Below are 25113 nucleotides of genomic sequence, written 5' to 3'. Positions count from 1 at the left end.
CTACTGCGGACACATCGTCAATGCAGCGCAAAGTACATGACGTATATTTTCTTTTTATTTTTGATTGTCTTGTGTTTTTTTGTTTGCTGAGCAATATTGTTCCAGCGATTGGAATAATGCTCGTATTCTCGGATCTTTCTTTGTGAAATTATGCGCCTCGTTTTATCTGCATTAATATCTGGATGTGAGTTTTTTGTATGAGAATATTGAAAAAAATTGTTGAATTATTTAGTGAATTAGACATGGTAAAGTGAATTATATATAGTGTCGGAAATTACATGCACAAAAACTTACAATGCCTAGTTACTTACATTATATACTGGCATTTAGAACTTGAATAGTTCAATGTAGGAATAAATGTGAATGTTAAAACCATTCTTGAGTATGCTCAGGTGCCGTTCTAAGATTGATATTTTTTTTTACTATAGTCCATGCTTGAATTTCTGCTACAGTGCTCACTAAAGCTGCATTTAGGATCTGCTTACCGAAAAGCTTCACGCATGTTTTTTAGAAGCTGTTACCTGTAACTGAAGGTGTTGGCTTAGTCTACGGGGTGTCGTTTCCATCTGGAGTTCACAGCCTGCTAGAGGGACGTCCTGAGTTCGCCTTGAGCTTGAGTGCGTCCCCTTACCAGTTTCTGCCAACAGTTCGGGAGCTGTCATTAAAATAGGATATTGAGGCAAAGGGAAGGTGCCTATCGGAAGGCATTGACCAACTTTTTGTTCGTCGAAGTGTGGCGGCCATTGGTGCAGTTTTTTGCTGCACCTGACTTCAGCATTGTGCCTGCTTACAGAGAAGATGGTTTATGGTTTTCCCATAAACAAAAAAGGCAAAGAATCTCTGGACAAGCACGTTAGCGGATTTGAAGTAAGACCCGCAAAAGTGAAGAAAACTGGCGTTGATCTTCTGTACGAACTTGATCCCGAGTCTCTTTGGAAGTTTGTTGAGATCAAAAGCCATGTACTATCTGTATTTTTTACTATTAAGACATATGAATTTCAGTGGCCTGAGTACTATATTGCAAGAGAATAAGGCTTGTGGCAGAAGCTTGTCAAAAAGTTCCTGCGAGGCTCCCTGAAAAGTTCCTGAAGATCCGTGTGGCACTGACAACAGTCGAATGCCGTAGCACATGCTTTGAGATCGGGAGTTGTAGCTGCGGACGCATCCTTTCCTGTGACCAGTGAACAGCTGTATTTTAAATGCGAAGCATTTCTTAACGAACTTCTGCGACTTGAAGCGTATCTATCTATCTATCTATCTATCTATCTATCTATCTATCTATCTATCTATCTATCTATCTATCTATCTATCTATCTATCTATCTAGCTGCCTACGACTTTGTGCTCTCCTCACCGTTTCGTTAATGGGATGTGCACCAAAATTAATATGGCATAACATGACTACTGTATGACAAACGTAAATGACAGGTCATAACATGAAAATCATGACATGTGTGTCATGTACAGCATTATTTACAAGACCTGGTCTCGAGGAGCTCGCGGCCGTTTCGCAAACATGACATGTACCAGATTTGGCATTGTTTCACGTGCCTGCATGGCGAATATGACAGGTGGCAACATGACAATCATGACATGCACGTCATGTAGGGCATGATTTTTATGCCATAGTCATGGTGCGCTCGGGGCCGGTTGGCTAGCTTGACATACACCATAACTGGTATTGCGTGACGTGACTGTATGACGAACATAAATGACAGGTGGTAACATGACAATCGTGATATGCATGTCAAGTAAGGCATGACTTACATGCTACGCCGAAGGTGCACTCGCGGATGATTCGCTACTTGGCATACACCGAAACTGGTATGGCGTAACGTGACTGTATGACGAACATAACTGACAGGTGGTATCATGACAATCATTACATGTATGTTATGTAGGGCATGACTTACATGCTACAGTAAGACAGACTTGCGCCGCACATGCTCTATGCTGGTTTTTGGGTATTTATATGTATCCTTCCTTTGAAAAAATAAACAGTTGAGAGTTAGCGCTCGTGTGTCTCTTTCTTGTCCTTGTCTTTTGTGCGCGCTAAAAAAGTTTAAATATGGTTACATGCTACCCTCATAGTGCGCTCGCGGCTGTTCGCTAGCTTGACATGCACCAAAACTGGTATTGAGTGATGGGACTGTATGACGAACATGAATGACAGGTAGGAACAAGAGAATCGTGAAATGCATGTCAAGTAGGACATGATTTACAAGCCACACTCATGGTGCGCTGGAAGCCGGTTCGCTAGCTTGACATACACCAAAAGTGGTATTGCGTGACGTGACTGTATGACAAACATAAATTACAGGTGGTATACATTAAAATCATGACATGCATTTCATGTGCGGTATGTTTACATGCCACTGTCTTGGGGAGCTTCCGGCTGTTTTGTGAACTGGGTATATACCAAAATTGGTATCGCATGAAACCAGTGCGTGACGAATATAAATGGCAGGTTATGCATTATATATACCAGAATATACATTTCATTAGCATGGAATATAGCGCATTCTAAACACCCGCATTCATGCATGCCAAACATACGATATATAATGGACTAGATGTCATCACATGAATGACTTCATTTGTCTCAAAGACAAACAAGGCGTTTGCAGCTCTTTGCTGGCTGCTTCGCATTACATCGATTCCCACAGTACGTGAGATCTGCCGGATTTTTTAGGTCCTACATAAAGTTCTGTTTGTTGCAGCGCGTGAAGCGATTGAATCTCCGAGAGATACCTGTTTTCAGGGTAGATACGGCCTTAATACTCAGAACTTTATCGAACTTTTGTCCTTTTACCTTTCGGCAGCGGTTGTTGCATTTGATGCAAGTTCTTTCTACAGAAAAGGAGTATTCTTAAGAAGTCAAGTATTGATCCGGCACATGGCAGTTTTCTCAGCAAATATTGGTAAACAGTTCTCTGACACCCTGCTGACCGAGTTGCTTGTGTTTTTAGATATGTTGACCATTTTGAGGGTTTTTAAACATTGAAGAGAGTGATTTTATTATTGACGCGATTTGTAGCATCATGGAAGTATTTTAATCTTGCTCTCCACATTTTTGCTTCACTCACAAAGTACCTCAATAAAATAACATTAGGTCTCTTGACGTGGATCGAATTTTTCATCCTCCTGCTTAAAGTTGCTCTATCTATAATCAAAGGCAGTGGTTGGTTCTCAAATGGGGTTCCGCGAAGCCGTCTTAGGGGCGCCGCGACGTCATCTCCCGCGAAAAAGAAAATTTAGAGTGATCTATTCCCAGTTCCAGGAACTGCAGCAACATTCTGAACAAATCATCTCGTTTTCCCCAACGCCTCAATTAAAAACTAAGCCTGCTACATCATCCCCCCCCCCCCCGTTCGAGGAGTCCGCAATCACTTCGTCCAGTCCACAAGCGTTCCCTGACTTATCGACGGTTGAGAACCGTTAGTCTAACACTCGAAGGACGCTGTAAGCATATGAATCCACCTACGACAAATGAGTTAGAGGGCTACAGTTAATTTGTACTTTTCAAATGCGGCCATTAAATTCAAGAAGGCCTTGTCCAGCAGGAGAACGCACTGTTAGCGGCACACTATCCTAATTTCTTAAGCACTGCTGTAACTGAACTGTTCCATTGGAGCTTAAAATTTCGACTGATATGCGATAACGGTGTTTGGGAGGAAAAGAAAAAAAGGTCCTGGTGGTCATACCTATGAACATGCCCTCCCCCCCCCCCCCCCCCTATAAAAGAGGCTAAAAACCTTGCTGCAAATAATGACAGGTACATTTGTTCTCCCCCCTTGCAAACTTGCAAACCTACGTCACAAGGTGTCGCAGGACAATACGCAAGCTAAACCATGCGATATCAAGCATGTTCGAGTATACTACATGCGTGACATTTCTATGTTGCATAGCATTCAGCTTACTTGTGATAAGGTATACATTGGACAAACTGGTGGATGTATAGATAATCAGTAGCGAGAACATGCAAATATTTTACTCACTGGCACTGGTGTTAACCTTCCGGTGCATTCATAAGCGTGCGCATGAGGGGGACAGGGGGGCGGCCATTCCCTTCCCCCCTCTAATCATCTATGATTACATTGCATGATCACAACGCCTATGAGTACATTGCAAGCCGTGCGGCTGCACTGCGACGTTTAGCAATATGTAAGCTGTGGGTAAGCCGAAGACGCGGCATGAGAGATAATTGATTGAAGCGTACCACATTTGGAAACATGGCCCTGAAAATTCGGAACGCTCCTTTTGTATTTCTGACAAAGGGTCCCAATTTCGTGAGCAGCGATGACTCAAATGCGCATGCCACTAAACAAACGTGCTTTTAGCAAGTTACGGCAGCACGCAAAAGATAATGACCTTCAAATTGTTTTATTGCTCAAAACAAGTTAAAATCCTCTCCCTTTTCGACGGCATCGGCAGCCTTGTTGAGCACCTCCGCAACTTTTCTAATCTGCCCGGCAGTGATATCTTGAGGCTTGACGGCACCATCTTCGGAGGAGTACGAGGTCGCTGACTGTTGCAGAAACTTGCCAATCTGTTCAAGGATCCAGCCGAGCTTGGCCTTCCAGTAAGGAGCCGTTGCGTCACCTGGAACATTTTTATATTGGAATGAAAATAAACGCAGGACTTGTCGCTGCCATCTTCTGCCGAGGGCTACCTCTGCTGACTTGATTAGTAGAATAACATCAAAATTTTAAAAAAGACATATTTTAGTTTTCCCTGTGTTCATGTTCAAGCTTTTTCATTCTAACAGGGTTCAGACAGGCTTGGGGCGCACAATGCCATGCGTGTTCCCGTATAGTTCGCTCAGCACTTCAGACAAATACCAGTGTCTTCAAGAGAAGCGTTGCAAGAGTTTCTTTGAACGATATGACAATTCAAGAAATTGAAACTATTATTTGGAGTGCCAGTGTTCAAAGTAAACAATGCAAAGTAAGCAAGTAAACAATGTTGTCAAAGTAAATAATGCTTTCGAGATTTTTATGCAGTAAGTGCATGGTGCTTTCGCCACACACTTTATTTTTCCGAAATAATTATTTTTTTTCAGTTTCTTCAACCGCATAACACAGGTGCAAACGATGCTTGTGTATGCTTGGAAAGCGTTGTCAACGGTTATCTGAATAGGGAAGTTTAGTACATCTTTTAAGCCGGGCCACGAGTTCTGAAGACAATCTGTTGTTTTTTATCTGAATAACAATTATTAATACGAAGCATGTAGGGAGTAGGGTTTGCATAGGTTCTAGGAACATACACACAAATATATACATCAGAAGTGTGTGCTTTTAGTGATTATGATTGAATTAGTTTTTCGTCTTATATTATAAAAATGAAACACAAGTTGCAATACTACATTATCTTAGACTTGCAACTGTAAATGCTTAGGGCGCTAGCTGAGCGCATCAGATACAAGTAAGGGAGTGTCAAAAGCAGACATAACAGTAATTGATTCGGTGATGTTTATTGACGCAACGGCCAAGTATGGCCGAAGAGTGCCGTGAAGATGAAGATAATAGTCATACTTGAGAAAAAGAAGCACAACGAAATGCTGGCTGCTTTTTAACGAAGTGCCACTGAATACAGCACAAATAATGCAATATTATCTGAGAAGGATAGTGAATTGTGTGTGTTTCTTTTACATTTGTGCTAGGTCCAAAAATGTCTTGGCTGTTGATATTCTTATCGCTTTAAAAATGTTACTCACCATGGTCGTCTTCCTCTACAAGCAGCCTAGTGTAGGAAAACAAAATAGCAAAATGGCTTTTAATGCAGATTATAACACACGTGTGGAGAGAAGTAACGTTTATTTTATGGCCGTTATGTCGTGCTTTTTACAACAAACTTTCAGTAACAAACAAATAAAAACTGCGTGAACGCTTACCCAGGGGCGCCATCTGAAAGAGAGATATGTCGTTCGAAAAGTCAGCAACTGGTGGTCATTCTCTACGCAGAGTAACATAGCAAAGACTACAATGCATACAAATACTCACATGTTGCAGTAACTGCGAGCAAAACTACAAGAAGGCACACAGCGGTCTTCATGTTTGATGATTACGCGACCTGTAAACAATGAAGTTTCATTCAGAACACACGAAAGTGAAACAAGCGTTGCTGTGTGCCGTAATAATGATATATCAGTATTGTCTAAGTACAGTCCCCTCTTCTGATTCCACAGATCCCTTACTCGTTTCTGGTTTTCGGTACGAAAAACATACCGTTAGAACTGCGTAAAACCATTATCACCATGCGAAGAAGATACATGAAGCATGCCTTTGTTTGCTACCACTTATTGTTTTTATCGGTTATCGTTTTAACTTTGACGTTGTATTGTAGATGGCATTACTCACCGTTCGCCTTGTTCAAGAGAACTGAAGAACGATGCAATGAAAGCATCCGTTCTCCCTAACATCAAATGGCTAAATTGTAAAGTTATAAAGCTACACGGTACTTAGTTAAGAACAGAGAAAACTCCTGGCCGTCCGTGAAAAGTTCATTGCTAGGAAGACATAATAGTAATGCACTTTCGCTCTTACTTCATGGAGGGGAATAGTTTTTACCTATGTTGTTTCATCTTTGCTTTAGCGATGGAATGCAAGAAAATAAGCTATGTAGGGCATGAGAACGGACCTATGTAAACAGAAATACCGAAGTGGTAAAGTTCCCAGCGTCTCTAAATAGATACAGCTCTGCGAAATAAGAATAATGTCTGGATGGTTTTCAGAAAGTGAACAAAGGTACAACTTAGGGTTATGCTTCCGTTGAAATGTCAGTAATGTTAAAGAAGAAAAAGTAATGAGAATTCATGAAAAATCATTACCTCTCGCTCGCCGAAATCAATAAGGGCTTGGCAAAACTTTGTATTAGCAGTGGCTTTATATACGTCTATTCAGACATACGTCAGAGTATTCCCTATGGCGCCACTTTGTGTTGATTGCGTATACTTCGGAATCAGTTGCTCAAGAGCATCGACCTGATATCCCGGTATCATGAACACAATGCTGTGCATCCCGCCTTATCTGCCTGTAATATCGTTCCGTGATAGCACGTAGGACGTTTTTCAACCACTTCTCTAAACAAGAATTGCTAGCTATTCTCCGCCTCCTGACAGACCGGTGTACCCGAATGCATGCATGTCAGGCCGGCATAATGTAATAAAAACATTCGCGTAGTTCTGCTGCGCTAATCGTTCCCAATACTCCTCATTTTGAGAAGAGTGATTGCCGTAAAGCGGATGCCTGATAAGAACCCTGAATTCTGTATGGATTGTGTTATGATATGGCCCATCAAATTAGACGCTCAAGTGGAGTTTGTGCCGCTGGCAACCGAGCGATGTCACACTTGGCACACATAGAGAAAACATCATTGAGAATGCTCTAGGGTGAATGATATGGGTGATTCAAGGACCGAATGTGGCCTACAGCATTAAGCTCCGTCCACGCTAGGGGCAAGCCTGCCGTAACGTCACACGAGAGGTGTCGAAAGTGCACGGCAAGCTTCGTCGGGCGGCAGTCACATGACACGTTTCACCCTTCGCATGCTCGCTGCGTGAACGTGGGACGAAGAAAACCCCTGCTCGAACAAATAACTATGGGTAGAACTTAGCAGACAATTCGGCGCGTCAATGTAGCCATGGTAACCACACCTCCATTGATGATTGGCCACGTCGCTGTGCGACTGCACGCCCGTGTTTGCACGCCCTATCTTTTTAGAATGAATACTTACCAACTAGCTCAGCTCTCTATTATTCTATGCAGGAGAACGTCGCGGCAAAATAAGCGTCGTGTTTTTGGCTAGTTCGGAGGTCTTCACAAAAGCTACAGAGCAAGGAGGGAACGGAGGAAACAGTAACGCGCGAAGACCAGGGCAAAAAACAAACAAAAAAAACGAAGTGCGTGAGCTAAGCCTTATGTGTACGGCTGCCTGAGAGCGTTTTAAAATGTTCACGGTGAGCCACGGTGCCGCTAGTGGGGCCGGGCCTTCACATCTTTTCCACAACAAGTGCGAAAACATGAGAGAATAAAGACTTACGGAAAGTTTGTGTGAGGTAATATGAGTTCATGCTGAAGGAGGATTGCCGTTTGATACTGCCAATAATTTACAACGCAATACGCGGACCACAAGAGCTTTCATGACAAGATCTCTCGTTCATTTGCGCATTCTTGAACCAAACTTCAGGAAAAATTAGTCTTGTTGAAATTATTTGTGTGAATCCCGGAAGAGTTTTTGAAACCAGAAGCTCTGGCGATTTAATTTCAATTAAATATGAGTCCTAACACCGGTTCTAAGAGAATAAAAGCAGCTACAGGGGCTAGTTGGTGTTGCATCTTGTAAAGTCGCGCTTTTTATCGTACGAGGACGGACTGAGTACACACAAACGTGGAGCGCAAACTAACTGTTTTATTTCAAGACATTTTCCTCACATATATACCCAAAAGAAAGCATTGCAAAAACCCGAAGCAAGATAAAATGTTCAAATGGGCATGCGCATGACAAGAATTAGTTTGTTCCTATGAAGCAGACTTCTTTTGAAGAAAGATTAATGGATGGTGCGCTGATACATTCGTCGGCATGTGCCTGTGTCATCATGTAAGATTCGGTTATAACTCGTTCCATTTTATCGTGTACCTGCGACAATATTGTGGTTTTCTCGAAAAGCGGCTCACATGTACACTGCGAAGCATGTGTTGCTAGATTTCCCGGATGCGTGATTAGCTGACAGTTATTTCGATGTTTATGCGTGATTATTTGACTGTTATTTCTTACATGATGACACAGGCGCATGCCGACGAATGTATCAGCGCACCATCCATTAATCTTTCTTCCAAAGAAGTCCACTTCATAGGAATAAACTAACTCTTGACATGCGCATGCCCTATTGAACATTTTATCTTGCTTCGGGTTTTTGCGATGCTTTCCTTTGGGTATATATGTGAGGAAAATATCTTGAAGTAAAACATTTAATTTGTTAGTTGTTGAAAAATCGAAAAAAGTTGAAAAATGGGGCCAAGCGAATTTTTTCATGAGAGAAGGACTCCTGATTTTTAAAAATAAAAAAAATATCTGAACTCCGAAAAACGCCAGGCGTATGCACCCCGATACGCACGTCCCCGTAATGTACTCACTAGTCTGCACAATTCATCTGTGCGATAACAGCCGTTTGAAGGTGACTTTGCTACGTTCCTGTGACACGCGTCGTGCTAAGAATGGCGGGGCTGCTAAGCGCTGTATTTCTAATCAGTGAGCTGCGTCATATCTCAGGCCGCGCGCATTCTCTGCAAAATGTTATCAGCGTGAGTCCATACGCGGCGGAAGAAAGCCCTCACATCGTAAGCCATTATGCCATTGTTTATCGAACGACAACTTTCGTGAAATGTTAAATCGGCAGATGCATTCCGCTTCAGCAGTATTGTAGTTATAACGCATCAATTGAAACAGAAAAGGAAAAATAAAGTAGGACTTCCGCAACGGATTTCACAGCTGCATATCAGCAAACCAATTTGAGCGTTGGGTTTATTGGCCATGCTTTAACCTGTATCGTTTTACGTTCTCACACCGACAGGTGTTTCAGCGCAAGGTTTGAATGAATATATCAGAATCTTCCTGATCGCGAATATAACAAGGATTGTACAGTTTCGGAGAATGATTTATAGGATTTACTTGTACGACATAATAAGGAAGAAGCATATAGCACTGAAAAATGAGTTGAGTAAATGATTGACGAGCAATTACTCTTTTCTACTTCTTAGAAAATCAAGCATTTTAATAACGGGTGGTTTCTGCACATGAGCATGTATTCTGGAGGACAACATGGCAGAAACCGAAGAAGACAAACAGAGGCACACGAAGTAGAAAAACACAGCGCTTACTTTAAAAAAAAAATGTTTATTTTGCATGCGTACATCCATTCACATTGAAAACCTGAAAAAGAAACAAGCTCAAACCAGGGCATGTGTGCCTCTCGTGCCGATCGCCGTGGTATTTTTATCGAACAAGATGAGATGTTTCTCCCACCAACTTACTCATGGAGAGCTAAGTCGATTTTCACCCACATGTGATCATTTCTCTTTTCGGAGTTGACTATACTTGTTGTCAGTTGCAGCCTAAGAATGAATGCAAGTTCCACCCCCAGAACTGCGGCGCTCCTGCCATTGATCTGAGCAAGAGTCGTGCTGTGAATTTTCTGCTCAAACCGTAAGTACGTTCTCGCTGGTAATGTAAATACCACGCATATTAATAATTAAGGCTTCGTCATGCCTATTTAAAACACTGTTTCCCCGAGAAGTGCAGTCTGAATCTTTGCGACGAAGTTTGTGTTTTTAGCAACGAAAAGCAGTGACACGAATATATATCGATATGGCAAGATCATGTACCTGAAATACGCTGGATGTGATTGTTGTGATGGAAATCAAGCAATGCAATTGGAATTTTTCTGTTGTTTTTTTTTTCCTTCTCCCATCTCTTTGAGAAGTACGATGCTTTTAGTTAACATGTTTATCAGTGTATAGTTGTTTGGTAACGTAGAGTGTTATACTGCAGTCTGCATAAGATTGCGTGTAGCGTTTGTGTTGGTTATATTGAAGCAATTTATAAGTATTTTGCTTATGAGCGCCTCAAGAGCTTACGTGTACTGGTTCAGTAACCTTTCCTTTGTGGATGCAAAAGAATAATGGCATGTTTGCCCGATTGGTGCTTTTGGTCTCAATGTACGTGATGTGGAGACGTCGGTGCCAGGCGAAAGCTCGTCGATCGTGCAGCGTTCCCGGCTTTACAGCAAATTTATCAAATTGTTTCTGATAACTAGTTGACGAGCTGGATGTGAGTGGTGTTGGTGCCTTCTTAAGGGCGCTGCCACACTCGGTTTTCCGTATTACGCACGGAAAAACTGGAATTTCCAGCATGTTTATTGTTGTATAGTTTCTTAGTAGCGCACGGTGTATTATTGCAGTAAGCGTAAAATTGCGTCGAGCGTTGTTATAAGTTACACTGACGCAATTTATAAGTATTTAGTGTATAAGAGCCCCTAGCGCTTGCGTATACTGGTTCAATAAACTTACCTTTGGTGATGGGGCGCCTATGCAAATTTCATCTGGGTGGCGTAGCGACGGTTGTTGGCGGAGCTGATATGTCTTGTTAGGTTAATAAATATTAATATTAATCATGACATGTCATGTAATGAATATCATGACTTGTCATGCAAGGCTCCGGATATTTTACCACCTGGAGTTCTTTAAAGCGCAGCTAAATCTAAGTACACGGGTCTCAAGCATTTTCGCCGCCATCGAAATTGCAGCCGCCGCGGCCAGGATTCCAGCCCACGATCTTCGGGTCAGCAGTCGAGCACCATAACTATTGATTCACCGTGGCGGGTTGTATTCTGAGCCGGATCTAAGACTAACCAGAGACAGCGTTCCTCAGAATGTACCCAGTGTGTCGTGTATCACATTCCTATCTCCTGTGGTAAAGTTTACATAGGCCAAACTTTCCGATGCATCAACGATTGGCTTAGAGAACATTACTACAATGTGAATAGCGCGATTCAAGGTCATCTTGATGTGCATTGTCGCGACGTTGGGCGCGCACCTATTTTTGATAGATGCGAGATTTTATCCTAATGAAAGTCAGCTCTTACACGATTAATCACAGAGGCTGCCGCCATATCACGTGCGGGTCAGAAGTGCGTTAGCTACCCATCTGTAGCTTTGCGTGAAAATGAGCGTAATCATCACGTCACGCGAAGTGCTGCGAACCTAGAAACGGTGGAGCCGACTTTCTGGCCCATCGCACTAGCGGGATGTGATAGCGGCGAGCGGAGACCTTCGTTTGTTTTCAACGTGGATTTAGCCGGTTACGTAGATAGGGCTAGACCTGTGAGCCTCAGCGCCGCGCCGCCGCCGCCGTCTATTTTTGCAAACGCCGCTCGCGGCGCCGCCGAAGTCCCGAGAGTCATGACGCCGCAGCCGCCGCCGCCGCCGCCGCCGCCGCCGCCAAGCCATAATTGCGGCGCGCCGCCGTTTGTCTTATCTTCGAATATGAACGGGGAATCTGGACATAAAATACACCGCTTCACCGGACTGGCTCTCTCGATGTGTCCATGAAATGGACTTTCCATTTCAGCCGCCGCTGATTGGTGGGAACTTGGCGAGCAGCGCCCCCTCTGTTTCCGGTTCTTCTTCCGCAACCTCATTTAGACGTCACGAAGCTTTCACAACTCTCGACACAAATGAGAGGGACGGAATGCGTTTCAACGCAACGAACGCAGCCCCCAGAGATCCACTTTTGCCGCACATCTCGGAGGTCGTGCGTAAACTCGTGCCGCGTTAGCCATCGAATTAGGTTTAATGCGGCCGCCCGTCTTACGCACTTGTGAAGATCGGTACGCATTCCCTGCATCGTTTTCAAACATCTGGTACACATTCATACGCAAGTTCAGAGTTGACAAATTCCTGTTTCTGTACATTTCGTTGACATCCTTCTTACAATGGGAATGTGCGATGGGAATGACCAAAATGACAAGTAAACATAGAAGTAAGGCAGTGAAAAACTTAAAATAACAGATAGCTGAGCTAGTTGGTAGATATTCACGTTAAAAATCCACGACGTGCAAACGCGGACACAAGAGAAAAGTCAAGAGGGTGACCATTTATCTCTCACGCATATCACCACGCGCACCTCTATAATAGGTATCACCTCTTACCTGGGAATGCCCAGATAAGTATCTGTGTCTACCTTCTTTTCCGCCGCTGCACGAATTTTCAGTTGTTAGCGGCGTTCGTGGTGTCTTGGCTACTCTCTTGTGTCCGTGTTTGTACGCCTTGTCTTTTAGATGGCCCCAAAGCAGCCTCTGAAAATGCAAAATCAAGCGCTTTATTCTCTTGGCGTTTCTTGTCTTTTTTTGGCGCACTTCGCGTCGCCAGAACGGTGACTCGCGTGACATCATTAGCCTACGTACTCTCGATTGGCCCATATACGAGAGATGTCAGTCGTGAATTGTCTCCCACTCTGCTTTGTCATGCAATTACCTACCCGTTCTTTCTTGTCTCGCGTGACTAATGTTCTCAATCAAATGATTTCGCTCCATTTTGTGCGTTTCCGACTGCACAAGCGTAGATAACAGGGTGCAGCCGACAAGCGCGAAATCCTGATAGGCTGAACGCTTAGTGCGGACATTGTACGCGTGCTTTATGAAGGAATATGTGTCGAGGAGATATCGCCTGCAAGAAGGGTAGTGACGGCCAGAATGACATCAATAGAAAAGGCGTCGGAATATTGGATGCTTCCAACGCAAGAACTTTTTACAGTGGAGACGATGCAGCTCCCCAGAAATGAGGCGAGCCCGCATCCACAGTTTTTGTATATTTTTTCCTATATCAATAATATTGGTAAATCAATAACGTATGCTGTCGGGCTAGTTGGTGCATAGCTGGTTAGAAAATCATTGGCGCAAAACAAGAACGAGGACGTAGAAGTAACACGGACAAGCGCACACTCGCAACAACATCCCGAAGGTTGTACGCATGCGTGAGGGTTCCAGAAGATGAGCGTCGATTTAATAAAAAGCAGTTGCGAGTGTGCGCTTGTCCGTGTTACGTCTACGTCCTGGTTCTTGTTTTGCGCCAATGTTTTTCTAACCAATTATATTGGTACTCTGGACAGGTCTTCACCGTCACCGTCGTGTTCCGTAGAACGTCCAAATCGATAAAATCGCTCCGCACGTCGTATGTTGGCGAGGAACACTGCTGAAGCAGAGACGAAACAAGCTGACCATCTCCGGTGCACGGAGGCGCATTCGATAACATCATCACATATGCCACTCCTGCCGTCGATTGCTCCTCAACCGGAAAGGAAACGCCCCGCCCGTTTTTTCCTGGGCGAAGGAGCATGAAGGGACGCCGAGGTATTGGGGGGTGGGTTGCTGCGTGGCTGGAGTAGCAACTGTGAACTTTGACTAAAACGGCGCGGTCGGGAGCGCTGGCACGCGCGCTACCTCGGGAGACATCAGCGAGTGGCTAGTATACCTTTCTATGCGCTGTGATCTCACAGCGCTGCCATCTCACTATGCCTCATCATTCAGGCACAGCTAACCATTGTCCCACAGCACAGCACACAGAGTGCTCTAAATGTGCACCCCCCCTTTGTTTTTTTCAGGCGCACTTTCTTCTAGCTATAGTTGTTTTTGGAAGTCAGTCTTGAGCCGGCGCTTCCTTTTTATGTAAACAAGCAAAGAATAAACATCTCAAAGGTAGAGCGGACTGACAGACCGTGTCACTAAATCATGAGACTGCTAACCCATTTACTGGCGCAATTGTAACATTTATTATCAGTGGATAATGTCGGCCAATGATAACCAATGGTAGCTAAATGATGGTTAATGTGGGCTAAATGTGGGCAAACTATTATATCATATATAATTTTCAACAACAAATAAAAAAGTTCACTCGGTCCCTTACGCATTTGCCTCACACAACTGGAAGGCGAAAACCATCTTTTTTTTTTTTTGCTCAGTCGATTATATTGACCTTCCCTTGCACCTTACGTGGCTTTTCACTGCCTCCTCGATCGGGGGCCTTTTCTCCACCTCACATTGTTTTGCAGTGTCTCCGAAATCTGCCCATCTCTGGCAAAGCGACGAGGGGATGCGATGACGGCATCATGTGTTGTCACCTGATCTGACGTTATAGTGACGTTAAATTCAAGCCATGCTGACGCCACTCATTTTTGGCGACCTTTAATGTCATGATGACGTCATAGAGTGACGTCATCGAATTATGATGATTTATTACATCACTCGCGTTGATTTATCCAATGCCGAGGTCACTCTTCGTGTTTGATATGGCATCTATGGGTTTCGCCTAAATATTTCAGTCTAGTAGCAATTTTTCCCCAAGGCAGCCCTAATTGGGGAAATTGGATAAAAAAACTCCTCCTGATTGACATGATAGTTTGATCAATTCATTGACACATCGATTACAGTATGCGTGAAATGCCGCACGTGAGACGAAGTGGTAAAAAGTTCGGAATTATATGACGTGCGAGAGTGTGTACATATACGCTACACACTGCTGTTGCACTTTTCGGGATCATCACCATATGCCTGCCTTGGTTGTGAAGGAAATGCGCGATATTGTGTCCAGCATAAGGCCCTGGAATCGATACTAACTGTGTCTGTGTGCCTGGCTCACTGGTGTACAGAAGTCCGCAATTTTTAAAAATACCATGTCAGGATGCATTTATTGACAAAATATTCCCGGACACTGCGGCATATAGGGAAATGAAAAGGCGGATCTAGCTGCGCGTAGAGGTATATGCTTAAGGAAAATGCGGCGAACATACTTCACTAAATCAGATGCATCAGCAATGGCAAAGAAGAACGCCCACCGAAAGAGGGATCAGTTATGGAATCTTTCGCCTTAAGACCTCTTTCTCCGCTCCATAGACCCTGACTTAAGAACAAGACTTCCGCATTACCTTCCTCGTCACCTTGAGACACTCTATCATCGTCTTCGCCTCAACGCAGCATTCACCAATAGCTACATGTGCTGCCTTGGTTTGACTACTGACCCATACTGTGATAACTGTGGTGCTCTAGAAACAATAGAACATATTTTATTAGATTGCCAGGCATACAGAGATGAAAGAACTTGTCTTGAAAGTAGAATATGCTCAACTTCCCAAGCACCGCTAGATGTCGGGAATATACTTGGACCTACGTCTTCTCCTTCTCAGCAACGTAAAATTTTAAATTTCTGTTCCGATTCCTCGAGGATATACACCAAATTGATAAACTGTAATTTAACTTACATCAGCATCATTACGTTGTGACATGTACATACCACGATCATATTATTTTGTTCTCCTTCTCCTTTCCTGCCCTGGGACAGAAAGGCCCTCCTAGGGACTTTCTGTCCTCACTTCCCTCCTCTATGCAGAGTAGCATGTACGCGCCGTTAGGTACGCCGGCAGAATTCTCTGTTTTTCATTAAAGAGCTTTCTCTCTCTCTCTCTCTCTAATTATCCAGAATCGTTTCTCACTTCTGAATATTTCCATAGTGGTTTAGTGGTTTCAGTTTCAGCTGCGAAATAGACATATTACCAGCAACAAAAGTACGATGTAATCTATTTACTCATGTAACACATTGAAGCTTTTAACAAAGTGTTGAAAATGTGACTCAGTCGAAGAGGTATACTTGTTCTCCCTTTTCTACCGCGTCCGCAACTTTGTTGAGAAGACTGGCGATCCTTCTGATGTGCTCAATCGTGATTTATCCAGGAAAATGTGCTGCGTCTTCTGCGGAGTAGGAAGCCGGTGACTTTTCGGCTGACTGTTGAAGCCACCTGCCTAACTGCTCCAAGATTCAGCCGAGACGCTCCTTCCAGTACGGTGACGTTGCATCATCTGCTATGTCAGTTACGACGTACGAGACGGAATTGAAAGGAAGTCAAATATAAGAATATTATGGCTGTAGCTAAAAACTAGCTGAAACCCTCTAAATAAAATGTCAACTTGATAAATCAATACGAAAGCTCAAATAAAGAACGTCGCACTTTGAGACAAAGGCAAGAAGACATTTTGTGCTTATTAGCATTTCCTAGAAATTGCAATGTTCACCACGAATGCGAACGCATAATTTGTCAGACGGAATGTGCTCCTAAAACCTAAATATTAGATTGAATCAAACACTGTCCGATTACTGTCGCCACGGCCTGTCACCAAGCACACTAACATCTTATTATTGTGCGTAGTAACGGTGTCAGCATGCTAAAAAAGCAAAAAAAACAACAACAAAAGAAATTAAAGAAAACCAGAGGGGCATCGATTAGTGGTATGTAGCTATTTTTTGCCGACAAAATAACATTTACTAAATTCCATCATTAGCAGAAATATTACCTTTCTTGTAAGTAGCCTTTGCAGAACACAAGCAATAATCAAATTGAAAAATGCATCACACAAGTGAATGTCCGGTAGAGTAGTTACAAGACTGCTTCAGGACGACGTTTTATATAGTGTTCATAGCCGCCACTCTAGGAAGCAGTGTCTTCACTGGTGGCTACGCTATAAGCCTTTTTTTTGATAAGGTGCCAACTGTGTATATGTGCATCACGAGATAAGGCAGAACATCTGCATATATAAATACACCACATTTTATGTAACGTCTTCAAATACACCGCCAATACATAGCTTAATTTAACCTCTGTGTAAGATAGAATCGATATTGCCTTAATCTCACACATACAGAAGCACTACTGAGTTTTAATTTGTGAGGGCAGAAAACCACTCTCAAAAAGAACGTAACTTATTAACAATCTAAGTGCTCCACCCCGTGGAGGTTGTGCCAGTGGAGTTGACTGGTGCAAAATATCCTTTATGAGTTGTCTGAGGGTAATGTGACCAGACGGCCCGATTTAGGCGGTACGTACGTGTCCCGGTTTACCAGCTGGGTCCCACTGTCCCGCCAACCTGCTTGCGGGACGCTGTTTTGTCCCGCTTTCGGTCAAAATCCGGCTGGCAGTCGTGGTCAGCTAGCCCGGCCGTCACACGCCTTTGCCATACTATACTATACATGGCTGTGGTTTGTTGTTGTTCTCTATTTTTCTGTCTCTTTCTTTCTGTCTCTTTCTTTCTATCTCGATTTTTTTCTATCTCTTTGTTTCTCTTTCTACCTTTCATTCTGTCTATCTTTCTTTCTCTAAGTTTTTCTCGTTCTCTCGCCCCTAGCAACGCAGTCATTTGGTTCCCATAAATGCTTCTTCAGCTACCGCGTCTGAATACCCGAGTGTTTACGACACTCGTCTTTGGTCCGCGGATACTCGGGTTCGAATACCGCCTCGAACTTTTATTGCGTTTTATTTCATTCTCCTTCTCTTTCTTTCTCATTTTCATCTCCTCTCCTCCTTCTTTCCGTCCTCCTCTCCACTTCGCCGAGCCTCCCTCCTCCTTCTCGAGTCGTTGCCCAGCACTCCTCGTTTTACTAGGTTTTACTCTCTCTCACCCCTGGCTTCAACCTCCTTCCCCACCGCTCTCCGTTACTCTTCTTCGCTTCGCGCTTTCCCTCTAATGTTCACGCTTTGCCTTGCACCTGCTCTACTCCGTAGTGGGGCTTGCACAATTGCTGTGGCGCATAAACGCCCGAGTTTTTGCGTACAGTACCCGGAATTACACGAAGCCTAAAAAGGTGTGCTGGTAAAAGTGGAGAGAGAGAAGGAATGTAGAAAAGGTAGGGGGATTAACTAGACTATGCGTCCAGTTTGCTACCCTACATGGGGAGCGGGAATAAGGGAGTAAAAGAGATAGAGAGAAAGATAGACACAGTTCACATCACACACACAGTGCAGAGTTTCGCAGGCGGTCGCTCAATGAAGTTGCTTTCAAGTATCGTAGAAAGGTTCGTGTGGCTTTCTGGGCTGATTTGCCGCACGACCAGGCTCCTTAGATCTTTTGTTCATTAAAGTGGAATTTTCTGCTTGAGCTATATGACATGTTCTTCCTTCCGTCATTCTGCAACCTGAGCAATACTGCAGGCTGTACTGTGCAAGGCAGGCGTCGCGAGCACTTTACTTCTCCCTCATGTCCCTCGTGCAAGGCGTTCAGTGTTGCCTTCCGTAGGCATTGAGGAATGATAAGCCGGTTGCCCATTAATAGGACGCCGTCGTGTGCTGGCTGTGAATTCATGCTTGAATTGCCAGTACTCACGGCAGCCTTTCGGAGTCTTGCTCTTGTGCACTGGCCCCCCGTTTTTCGTAAAGGCTTCTATAGCTTTACATGTTGGATCACGCTTCTGTGCCATGGCAACTTTCTCTGTGCTTGCCACCTCCGACTACATAAGGCCCACTATGACACTTGTGCAGCTTGATGCTTCGCCTGTGATGTCTCCGGAGTCATGCGTTGCGAGAGGCTGACGAGAGATAGCATAGGCTGTGATGAGGTGCTCGCCTGGTATAAACGTGGTCTCGTAGTCATACCGCATTATGCGTAGACGAAGACGCTGAAGTCTGGGTGTTAGGCTGTCGATGGGTTTAGTGCAAAGTATGGGCACAATAGGTTTGTGATCAGTTTCTATCTTGAAATGAAGCCCGATGAGGTAGTCCCTAAATTTCTCACATGCCCACGCTATTTCGAGAGCTTCTTTCTCAATTTGAGAGTAGCCTGCTTCAGCTGAGCTCAACGTTTTTGAAGCGTAGGCTACAGGCCGCCGATTGCCGTGGGAGTCTCCTTGGAGCAGAACTGCTCCCAGACCATAGCTTGACGCGGCTCATGACACGATGAGTCGTTGCCTCGCGTCATAGAGAGCTATGACGGGTCCTGAAGTTAAGGCTTTCTTAATTTTTTGAAAAGCCTGCTACTGTGCGGCGTCCCAGACAAAATGGTTGGACTTTCGCAAAAGCTCTGTCAGCGGGTGCGCGATGCCACCTAAATTCGGAATGAACCAAGATACAAAGTTGTTCATCCCGAGGAGGCGCTTGATTTCTGTCACGTTGGTTGGCGGCTTCATTTTAACGATAGCTTCAATCATACCCTTGTCTGGACGCACGCCGTTTGATCAATGATGTTACCGAGAAACTTCACGCTAATTTGGTAGAAGGAGCACTTCTGTTTGTTCAGCGACACACCTGCCTTGAGTAACCGCTCAAGGATTAGGGCAAGACGCTCGTCGTGGGGCTGTTTGGTCTCTTCCCACACTAGCACGTCGTCTAGGTGGCACACGACCCCTTCAAACCCTCGAGTACGTGACTCATCATCCTTTGCTAATGATCCAAAACTGATGAGATTCCAAAGGGCATCCTGTTAAACTTGTACCTCCCGAAAGAAGTAATGAAGGTGGTTAGTTCAGATGACTTTGGATCCACCTTAATTTGGTAAAATCAGGCGTACGCGTCGAGTTTCGAGAAATACTTCGCTCCTCCGAGAAGTCCCAACGTGTGTTCTACGCTTGGAATGGGGCGATGCTCTCTGAGTACCCCTTTGTTGAGCATGTTGTAGTCCACGCAAAGCCTGACGCCGCCACTTTTCTTCAGCATGACGACTATGGGCGCGCACCAAGGAGACGGAGCTTGGACTTTTTTTATCACTCCCTGATTTTCCAGTTTCTTTAGCTCAGCCTCAACAGCGTCGTGCAGCGGGATGGGAATGCGCTTCGGAGAGGTTATGGCGAAAGGCATAGCGTTTGGCTGAAGTCTGATGGTGAAAGAATGCTCGATTTCACCGAGGCCAGAGAAGAGTTGCGAATATCATTCGAGTAGAGCGTCCCAGTTGTGTTTAACTGACAGATCGCTCACCCGCCTTAATATGTCGATCTTCTCTATGAGGCCCAATCCCAGTAGTGGCTCACCGAGGTTTGGTGCAACGTAGATCTCTCCGAGGTGGTTGTTCCTTTGTAAACCACAGTTCCTTCGATCATGCCTAGCACGTCTAACGTCTAACTCTTCGTTAGAGGGACCGATGAGGTATTTATCAGACTCACGCAGCGACGCTGATGAGCGACGCTGAGATACGTATCGTCCGGCAGGGCTGATACGTCCGAACCAGTGTCCAATCGAAACTGCACCTCCTGTCCGTTGACGTACAGCTGCGTTCTCCACGGGGTAGTTCCACCGTTTCTGATTGCTCCCAGGAAGCTCGTGCTTTCCGGAGACTTGCTTGATTGGATATGAAGCACGCGCGATGAACGGCATACCGCGGCGAAATGTCCCTTTTTGAGGCACTTCTTGCAGTACAGTTTTGACGCGGGACATTCTTTTCTGGAGTGAGTTTCTTGTTTACCACACCAGTCGCGCGAACGCTGAGTCTGGAATTGCTCAACTGGTTTAAGCTTGCTGTCGACGCGTCATGGTTGGCTAGCTGTATGCAGGCGATCGATGGCAGCTGTTCCTTCTGTGGAGCCGGCAGCATGAATATGCGGTTGCGTCTTGAGGAGTTCTTCGAACTGCTTTGCGCAAAGTACTGCTTTCTTTAGTGTGAGGTCTTGTTGAAGCTGAAGTTTCGTCGACAACTTCTGGTCACGCACGCCGACGACAATCATGTCACGGGTTAATTCGTCCTTTATGTCACCGTAGTCGCACCGTTCGGCTAAAGTGTCAGAAGCTGTGATGAACTCTGTCATTGGTTCATCTTCGTCTTGTATGTTGTGATTGAAGAGCGCTCTCTCATAGATGATGTTTTTCTTGACAACGAAGTGACTTTCGAAGGCTTCGGTGACTTTGGCATACTTCTTAGCGTCGGCGGCTGCCAGACAAAGTGCTGTGGGGGCGTCTTCAGCTTTGTCCCCCATGATGTAGATCAACGAGTTGATTTGATCAGTGTCTTATTGGTGATGAAGACCAGTTGCAGTTCGGAAACGCTCCCCCCTTCTCTTTAGGCACTACATTGCTCCGCGATGAAGCTGAAGGCTTGAGGGGGTTGGAGTTGGATGCGCTGATCGCTTTGAGTGCCTGATTCAGTCATGGCTGGAGGTGTTGATGAGCACTCACTTGGTGACGTGAGGTATCGTAGCTCAAACTTCTGACACCATGTTCTATAGTGATGCGCTGTAGAGTTGAATTGTAAACTGGTTTATTCAAAGCTCTAATGCAACATGACTGGGCGACACCCTATATGCGTCGTACCGCGATGCCAGTCGAGCGTCCAGTGCCCCCGGGTAGATCGCGCGCCGCTTGGATATTTGAAGCCCGTTCCACCAGACCTGAGCCCTTAAGCGTCGCTCTCTCCACATACCGTCCGGCGCATGGCAACCATAAGGCATCTTCGAGGCCGTTTGCTGTTTCTGTCGAGCATCAGAAATGGCGCTTGTAAGCACGCCGAAGCAGTGATGATTCCCGACACTACAGTATGTACCACGCGCGGGGATCCAAGTTTATGCTGCAGTGAGTTCGCGCTGTTGGTTTTATACTATGGATCGTACTAGCGAACTTGCTATTTATAGCGCTATTGATAGTATTTTTTACCATCGATAGTTCGATAGTGACTCAGCTATCGATAGTAACGATAGTACCATCGATAGTTCTACATCACTACTATGGACACATCGTCAATGCAGCGCAAAGTAACTTTTGTATGTTTTGTTTTGTGTTTTTTGTTTGTCCTGTTTTTTGTTTGTTTATTTGCTGAACAATACTGTTCCAGCGATTGGTATAATGCGTCGTATTCTCGGGTCTTTCGTTTTTAAATTGTGCGCCACCTTTCATCTGCATTATTATCTTACTGTGTGTTTTTTGTTTGAGCATTTTTTAAAAATTGCATGAATAATTTATTCAGTTAGGCCTGTCAAAGTGAATTATATATAGCGTCGGAAATTACATGCAGCAGGAATTACAATGTCTAGTTATTTTAATTACATACTGGTATTTCGAACATGAATCGATCAGTGTAGGAATAAATATCAATGTTCAAACCGTTCCTGCGTATACACAGGTACTATTCTAACATTGATATTTTTGGACTATAGTCCATGCTCGAATTTCTGCTAGAGTGCTCTCTAAAGCTACATTTAGGGTCTGCTTACCGAAAAGCTTCACTCATGCGTTTTAGAAGCTGTTACCTGTAAGTGAAGGTGTTGTCTTTGTCGATGGGGCGTCGCTTCCATCTGGAGTTCACAGCCTCCTAGAGGGAGGTCCTAAGTTCGCCTTGGCCTAGAGTGTGGCCTGCTACCTGTTTGTAGCAACAGTTCGCGAGCTGTCACTAAAATAGGATTTTGAGGAAAAGGGAATGTGCCTATCGGAAGGCATTGACCAACTTCTTGTTCATCGAAATAAGTGTTGCGGCCATTGGTGCAGTTTTTCGCTACAGATGACTTCAGCATTGTGCATGCTGACGGAGGAGATGGGTTTACGGTTTTCTCGAATAATGGATTTAGCAAGAAAGCCAAAGAAGCTCTGGACAACAACGTCAGCAGAGTTGATATAAGACCCTTCACCCTCATTCTCTTCGGACGTTTGTTGAGAGCAAAAGTGGTGCACTATGTGTGCTTTTACTAGTAAGACATGTAAATTTGAGTACCCTCAGTACTATAGTGTAACAGAAGAAGGTCTGTGGCAGAAGCTTGTCGAAAAGTTCCTATGAGACTCCCTGAAAAGTTTCTGACGATCCATGTGCCATTGACAACCGTCGAATGTCGTAGTACAAGCTTTGAGATCGGGAGTGGTAGCTGCCAACGCAGCATTTCCTGTGGGCAGTGAAGAGCGGCATCTTTAGGTCCCACATAAAGAGCTGTTTGTAGCAGTGCGTGAAGCAATTAAATCTCAGAGAGATACATCTTTTCTCGGCGGATGCGGCCTTTAAACTCAGACATTTATTGACCTTTTCTCATTTTACCTTCCGGCAGCGGTTGTTGCATTTGATACAAGTTATTTCTGCAGAAAAGTAGTATTCGTAAAGAGCCAAGTGTTGATCCGGTGCGTTGCATTCGTTTCTCTGCAAATATTGGTAAATGCTTGTTTGACACCCTGCTGGCCGAGTTGCCTGTGTTTTTAGATATGTTGCTGAATTTATGGTTTTTTAAATATTGAAGAGAGTGATTTTATCATTTACGCCATTAGTAGCATGATGGAAGTATTTTGCTCAAGTTCTCCACATTTTTTCCACTCACAAAGTACCTCAATAAAATTTAATGAGGGCGCTTGACCTGGACCTAATTTTCATCTTCAAGCTCATAATTGCTCTATCTCTAGTGTAAGACAGTGGTTCTCAAATGGGCTTCCTCGCAGCTGTCTTAGGGGTTCCGGGGTTCCGCGACGCCATCGCCCGCGAAAAAAAATTTTTTGCAGGCGAGTTATAACCTATTCCCAATTCCAGAAACCGCAGCAAAATTCTGAACATGATCGGCTCGGCGGCCCCAACGCCTCAATTAAGATCTGAGCCTGCTACATCACCCCCTCCCCCCATCCGCCGGTTCGTCACATCAGGGGGTCCGCCATCACGTCGACCAGTACACAAGTATTTCCCGACCCATCGACGGCTGAGAAGCATTAGTCTAAGGACTCGAAAAACGCTGTAAGCATATGAATCCACCCACGACAAATTAGTTCAGAGGGCTGTCGTTAATTTGTACTTTTCAAATGCGGTGGGAAATAGCTGCGGTCATCAAAGTCAAGAGAACCTTGTCCAGCAGCAGAATGCGCTGTTAGTGGCACACTACCCTAATTTCTTAATCACTGCTATGGCTGACTTGTTGCTTTCGAGCTTAATATTTGGGCACATATGGGAATATGATGTTCTGGAGCAAAAATAAAAAAAGACCTGGTGGTCATACCTATGAACATGGCATATCACAGAGGCTAAGAACGTTGCTGCAAAGAACAATGGCAGGTTCATCTGTTCTCTATCTTGCAAGCTTACAAACCTCTGTCACAAGGTTTGGTAGTACAGTATGCAAGGGAAACCATGCTATACCAAGCATGTCAGGGTATACGGCATGTGTGACACTTCTGTTTTGTATCACATTCGCATTGATGCTAGTCTTCCGGTACATTCATATGCGTGCGGACGAAGGGGCATGGAGGCGCCCCCATCCTAATCATCCAAAGGTCTAAAGGGGGGCTCCAATTCTGCCCCATTCATTTACTCAGTCGGACCTTTGACGTCACTGTTTAATGCGCAGGGCTATGGCTAAGTGTGCTTTCGGCGGTAATCGCAACCAAAGATCCCTGATGTTACATTCAAAGAACTGTGTACTTCCCACTTTCAGCCCAGAAAGACTTGGTTGTAGTGAGAAGCAAGTCGTGGCTTCATTTTCATTTTTGCATTTTCCATCCAATAGCGGGGCTCGTTTTTTTTTCGGACTCGATAAAAGGGGTGGGGGAAGGAGGTCTGCGGTTACACTTGGCCCCCTATAATAAAGAACCCTGCGCACGCCTATCGGTATGCTGCAAGCCGTGCGGCTGCACTGCCACATTTAGCTACGTTTCGGTTGTGGGTAAGCCGAAGACGTGGCATGAGAGAGGAGTGATTGAATCGTACCACATTTGGAAACATCGCTCTAAAAAGTGGGACTGCTCCTTTTGTATTTTTGGCAAAGAGTGTCAATTTCGTAAGCAGCGGTGACTCAAATGCGTATGCCACTCAACAAACGCACTTTTAGCAAGTTACGGCAACGCGCAAAAGATAATGATCTTC

General features: G+C 44.6%; 1 long non-coding RNA gene across 1 annotated transcript; it reads right to left on the bottom strand.

The window, feature by feature from the left end:
• Positions 1-4374: 4374 nt before the first annotated feature.
• Positions 4375-5937, bottom strand: LOC119385032 (uncharacterized). The gene is made up of 3 exons (XR_007415364.1): positions 5893-5937; positions 5716-5741; positions 4375-4601 (listed from the first exon to the last, which is right to left on the bottom strand). It is a non-coding gene; the product is annotated as an uncharacterized LOC119385032 (long non-coding RNA).
• Between the last annotated feature and the right edge of the window lie 19176 nt (positions 5938-25113).

Source organism: Rhipicephalus sanguineus, chromosome 3, assembly GCF_013339695.2.
Source record: "Rhipicephalus sanguineus isolate Rsan-2018 chromosome 3, BIME_Rsan_1.4, whole genome shotgun sequence".
NCBI classification, from domain to species: domain Eukaryota; kingdom Metazoa; phylum Arthropoda; class Arachnida; order Ixodida; family Ixodidae; genus Rhipicephalus; species Rhipicephalus sanguineus.
Note: the sequence above shows the minus strand (reverse complement) of the source record. Positions and strands in the feature narration are given on the sequence as shown.